Source organism: Mesoplodon mirus (assembly GCF_964341445.2).
Source record: "Mesoplodon mirus genome assembly, chromosome: 5".
In the NCBI taxonomy this organism is placed as follows: Eukaryota; Metazoa; Chordata; class Mammalia; order Artiodactyla; family Ziphiidae; genus Mesoplodon; species Mesoplodon mirus.
In genome coordinates, this window is record NC_138980.1 from 167535753 (window position 1) to 167542226 (window position 6474).

The window sequence follows — 6474 nt, forward strand, 5'->3', positions numbered from 1 at the left end:
GATGACTAGAGAAAAGAGCATAAATGTTAAAAAGTCAATACGAAATAAATTTAACTTCAAAGTTGCATGTTAAATATCATCCAACATATATGACAGATGCTGTCTTTGCTAGGTAAATTTTGGGTAATGTAACATTTGTCTTAGATTGAACTGGGTTTATTTAGATACTATCTTCAAGTTACACAGGCTTCTCTTTTAACAGTCTCCCAATATATCCTGATATCAGTCTTCTTTTCTTCATATCTTTCTTCTTATCACTAACAAATTATTCTTGGGAGAACTAGACATCCCAGTAGATTTGTCAACTAGTGAAATGGAGAATTTCAACTCTGATGAATATCTCAGCTCACATGCTTGCAGAGCATACACATATCCCCGTGCCTGACAAAAAGCTTTATTGTGTGTTACTGTAAAGCCACACATTTTTTTTAATGCTAGGCATTTGGAAATTGAAAAATATAGGACTTATGCTATCTATGTGAATATTTTTAGAATAAATAATTATCAAATAATGGATTCAATCATTCAGAAAATTTTAGATAGCTAACAAGATCTATTTTAGAGTTTGTTGTCATTGTTTTATGTCTCTTTTTTTGATGTCATATATAATCATTAAAGTAAGTATATTACCAATGGCCAGGTTTATGTGGTCTAAGGGAGAGCAATCTAGTTAATTCTAGAATTAACATAATATAGGTGTTGAAAATTTGATATTACATTGATAGATACAGTATTAAATTAAGTTTTTATCTTTTTTTCATATTTAACTCCTGTTGTATTTCTCTTTAAGGACAATCATTCACAACTAAAAAAAATATTTGCTGAAGTGATTGTGGAATATTTACATTACTATTTACAAATTTTATTCCTTGAGACAATTTTAAAGCACTTTTTGATTAAGGACTTCTAAATGATTTAATATGCAAACTAGCAAATAGGTCACGATTAGCAGCATCATAACTGGCAACTTTCACTATTTCATTGAATATTGATGGTTTGGTTATAGCATTTAAGCCTGAGGATTATCATATCTTTAATTAACATTAAGTCTTTTAAAAGTCCGGACAGACTATCACATTATACTAAGTTAAAATAATAAGACTTTATAAAGCATTATTTTAATTGATTGCATTTTGAGCATTTTTGCATTGCAATTAATTACATTTAAAAAATAAATATTTATGTTAAAAAAGAAATATGCTTTTATGATTTACCTCTGAATCAGTAGGCTTAATATACAATTGATTCTACCTACTGTTATATGTTTATATTTTTATAGTTAGGTAATGAAAATTAAAAGAACCATGATCTTTTTCTCAGGCAGTAGTAAATAATGAAAGACCTCACATCTGATGAAAATTAAGTCCCCTGCCCAGCATACAGCAAGCAGAAGGATAGTTTTTTGTTTTTTGTTTTTTGTTTGTTTGGATTTTTTTTGCTGTACGTGGGCCTCTCACTGTTGTGGCCTATCCTGTTGCAGAGCACAGGCTCTGGATGCATAGGCTCAGCAGCCATGGCTCACAGGCCCAGCCACTCCATGGCATGTGGGATCTTCCCGGACCAGGGCATGAACCGGTGTCCCCTGCATCGGCAGGTGGACTCTCAACCACTGCACCACCAGGGAAACCCAGAAGGACAGTTTTTTGATCCCAACTGAAACATTAAAATTGCTCAGGAGAAAAATATTCATTACATTTGTAGTAAAAGAGAGAGTAAATGTCAAATTTGATGGGTAGATTTACAAAATAACAGAAAGAATAAGACAAAGTAACAGAGGGAATAAGGGGTACTGATAACTCTTTAAAAATCATTAATTTGGGAAGAATTTTATGGACAATTAAAATTGTTGATTATAAAGATCACATCTTTATAATAATGTAGTTAATAGAACAAGAAAATACATGACATGTCTTCTTCGAGGTCATTTTTTCCCCAGTAGTATAGTTTTCACATAGAAAATTCTATTGCCTTTGAATGATCCGTGAAAAAAAAATGTGACTGTTGCTTAAATGTGACATAAGAGTAGAAATTTAATAGAGTATTACTCATATTGTCTATCCATGTCCTCTTAGACTCACACAAGAATGGAAAATTGGATGACAAAGTGACTTTTGGAACATTATTAGTGTATTTCTCTACATAATGCCATAAAAGTTTTACTATTTTCTCAGATTTAAAATTCATTACCTCAATTACCTTATCTCTCCACTGAAAAGTGAGAGTCAGTTTGACTGAAATATTTTGGAATTATAATAGGTTTTAAGAACTGGAGGAAACATTCATGGGGAACATTGTGAACTGATTTCGCATTCTTCTGCCATCCCGTTTGAATGACACAATTTGAAAAGATTACTTCATCTCTTAGTAGTGGATGGAATTTTACATTTATAAATGACAGAAACTCAGTTTTAAAAAAAAAGAAAAAAAAGAAGAGGGAAGGTTCTGGTTGTGCTTTTCTTCCAAATAGAATGAATACCACGTTCTCTGAAAAGGGAAGAACATGCAACTCTGGAGATGAAGAACAGTAGACCACTGCACTCCATGGTACCTTGTTATCATTACTGTGGCATCGTCTACCCATAGCAAGAGAACTGACAGTATATCATGTCTAGCATTATTAGATATTATTCATGCAGAACATACATATCCATAATGAAATAGATAATTCAATCACTTCCTTTTTTAACTTTTAAATAAAATATATAATATCAACAAATGAATACTTTTAAAAAGCATAATGAATAAAAAAATAATAATAAAATGACAATTTCTTCATCCACTGACCAGCTGAACTTCCACAGTCTCCTCACTGATCTCATTTCCCTCCCTCTTCCCTTGAACAATCAGGTAGCTGAATTTTGTGTCAGTAATTCCTTTTCTTTCTCTACAAGTTTACAAAATATATTTGAAATCCACATTTTTTTGTTTCTAAAATTTTCATCAGTAAATTGATGTATATTTTCTTTACTGTTTTTTCCCCTGAGATCATTACAGTTGTAATACATTCTGTGTTATGGATATAAGGATGATTTCCACACAACTCCCTCCCATCCTTTTCCCTGTCTTAGTGGACTTGTATGAGTCTCTCTGAGTAAATGCTTAGAGCAAATTTTTGAATACCATTTTTTCCCCCAAGGTATGAATAGAGATTTTCTACAACTGTCAGTAACATATAGTTAGGCCATTATCTACATTTTTGCTAAATTTTGATATCACTGGTTTTTGTTTGTATTGAGTGTCAAGTTGAGCTTTTTATTTACTAGTGAGGATTACCACGTATTATGTTTTTATGGAGTAGTTATTTCCTCTTCTATGGAGTGGTGTTCAGTAATTTCTTTCTCTCTCTCTCTTTTTCTCTCTCTGTCTGTCTCTTTTTGCTGCAAGTATAGAGTGCTGAAGATTATAATAATTCTTAGTACAGTAGGGAGACACTTCCTTGATTTATGCTAAGAAATAAGCAATTTTGCTTATGATTTTTTCTTTCTTTCTTTTTTTTTTTTTTTTTTTTTTTTTTTTTGGTCAGTGGCCCTGTCAACACAGTAAAAATAGTAAATATAACATTGAGGTACTGTTAAAATAGTTTCAACCTCACACATCTCCTGATAGGGTCTCAGCGGTCTCCAGGGGTCTGGGGACCACACTTCAAGAAGTGAAGCCTTTATAAAATTTCTATGTCACATTTTCAGTACCTGAGAATTTATGCAAATGTATCACATGGAAAAACAACATAAATCAGACATAACATAGATAGACATTTTTAATGAATAATAGTATACATAACATAATTATTGCTCTCAGTTATTATGTCTCTTTCAACATTGTGAACAAACATTGAAGGAGACTTGCCTAGTTATTGCTCTGTGAGCCCTTTATGCCAAGGCTACTAAATCATTATCATCTAAGAATATAATTAGCACATCTCATTAGCTAATGAAGATAATGACCGTTAAAATTCTTTCCCATTTTATGGTTTCCCCTTTATCACAATTTAACAACAATGTCGTTTCAGGGTAATAACAAAAATTGGCTTACAAATGACCCTTCTACTAATGAATGAGCGGCACCTTGTATCAAGGAACAAAGGATTATTTATTCATTGCACTCCTAATTATATTATGTAGAGGAGTTGTACTGTTGATGTCTTTCTAATGTGATTCAGTTAAAATGTTCTGTTTTATCATTATGTTAAAAGTACAAAGCCAAACCTCACATTATGTGATAATTTTTCTTTAGCAAACCTTTGTTATTTAATAGAGTCATTTTCTACATTCCAAGCTGTAAAGTGATAGATTATAATGATTAATGCATATAGACTATAAAAGTATTTCATAAGTAAAATGCCCTTATTTTTATATTCAAAATTCTCTTTCAACTCATTTTGGGTTTTTTTGATTTTTTTCATATTTTTAACATATAAACGCATTTTAAAATATCTGAAAAAAATTTAAATGTTCTACTGATAATTATTTACTTTTACAAAAGGATAATACTGAAGGAAAACATTTTCGGACATTGCTAAAACAAATGCATTACATTTAACTATATAATTCAAAGAAGTTGAATCAAAAATTCACTGATTCCTAATACCACTTTGAAGGTAGTTTCATTAGTTTTCTGTGGCCATGAACAAATTACTACAAGCTTAGGTTAAAATATCTATTTGTTATTTCATAGTTGCTGTGACTCAGGGATCCAGGCCTGGGTTATCTGGTTCTCACAAGGGTGAACAATGAGTTAACTGGGACTACAGGCCCACCTGAGGCTCAGGATCTTCTTCTAAGCTCATTCTTTTTTGGAAGAAATTAGTTCTGCACAATCCATCTTCTTGCTGGCTGTCTGCCAGATGTCTCTCTCAGATTCTGAAGTTATTCCTCAAGTCTTAGTCAAACATGGCAACTTATTTCTGCAAAACCAGCAGGAGAATCAGCCTGCTATATAGAGTTTTATATATCGTAATATAATCATGGTTTGACTATTCCATCACATTCTTAGTTCTTGCCCACATTAAAGTAGAGGGGATTATACACGATCAGTACACCAGGGGGCGGGAATCTGCCCATCTCTGACCCCCAACTAATTAAGACCGTCTGAAATGTAAATTATATTTACCCCCTTCCAGTGTTCTCAGGGCTTTATTTCATTACAATTCCAGCTCAGAGTCCAAAATCTAAATCAGGCCAGGTGCAGATGATAGGTCTGGATGTAGTCCATGAAGTAGATCTCCTGAGGCAGATTCTTCTCCATTTGTGGACCTGAAAAACCAAAGGGACAAGTTATCAGCTCACAACACTCCTGACTTACAATGACAGGTCAGGCACAGAACAAAAGTTACAAACTTTCTGATTCAAAAAAAAAAAAAAAGGGAAAATAAACATGAATAACTGGTCCATAATGATTCTGAAATGGGTTTTTCTTCGTTGGGTATTAAAGCCTACAAAAAAGCTTTTGTGACTTTTGGCTTCACCCCTTGAGCTTTTGGTTGAGAAAAATCTGTAGGCACATCCCTAATCACTTGAAAAACACTAAGTGTGACTAAATCCTCCAACATTTTGATCTTTCTAAGGTTTTAACTAAAGGTTGTACAGTTCCACACTCAGTCTTTTCTCTATGCTAGATTTCCAGCATTTACTTATGACTTTTAGCATCTTTTGCCATCTGGAGAGCCAATAACTTTAAAGTCATCTAGTTCTGCTTCTTTTTGTTTAGCAATTCTTCCCTAAATTTATCTCTCTCCTTTTGCATGTTATTATAATCAGCAAGAAGAACCTAGGCAGCACTTTTGGCATTTAGCTAGAGGTCCAAGTCTGTCATTTATAAATTCAAATTCCCACATAACTGCAGGACACAGTTTTGTAAATCTTTTGTCACTATATAACAGAGGTTTTCCCTTGAGTAATTTTCAGTAACAGGTTCCTCACTTCCTTCTGGACCCTCCCTGGCAGGATCTTCCAAATCCAGATTTCAAACTAACAATCTGTTGAAGAGAATGTAGGCTTTCCCTCTCATGCTTCTTAAAATTTGTCCAGTCTCCAGCAACTTCCTGGTTTCAAAGCTACTCACACATTTTAAAATAATTTTTGTTGTTATTGTTGTACCAGCACCTCAATTCCAAATATCAAAATTGTTATGCATTTCTATGCTGTGTACTAAATTATCTGAAAGTTTCCATGGGTCAGAAGTCTACGCATAGCTTAACTGTGTTCTTGACTTAGGGTTTCACTAGCTCAAATGCTATGAATTTCAGGGTCAAAATACTTGGAATTCACTTTGGTGACTAATTCCAACTTTCTCTGAGATTGTTTTTACCCCAAACCAGCCAAAAGTTATTTCATGGCTATTCAGGTATTTTAAGACTCTATTTCAGTTTAACAGTTATTATATTGGGCATAAGTATGATAATGATAATGGTAATCACAAATATTTACATCATAGGAACTGGATATTGTATTGAAAAAAAATAAAATGTACAATGAC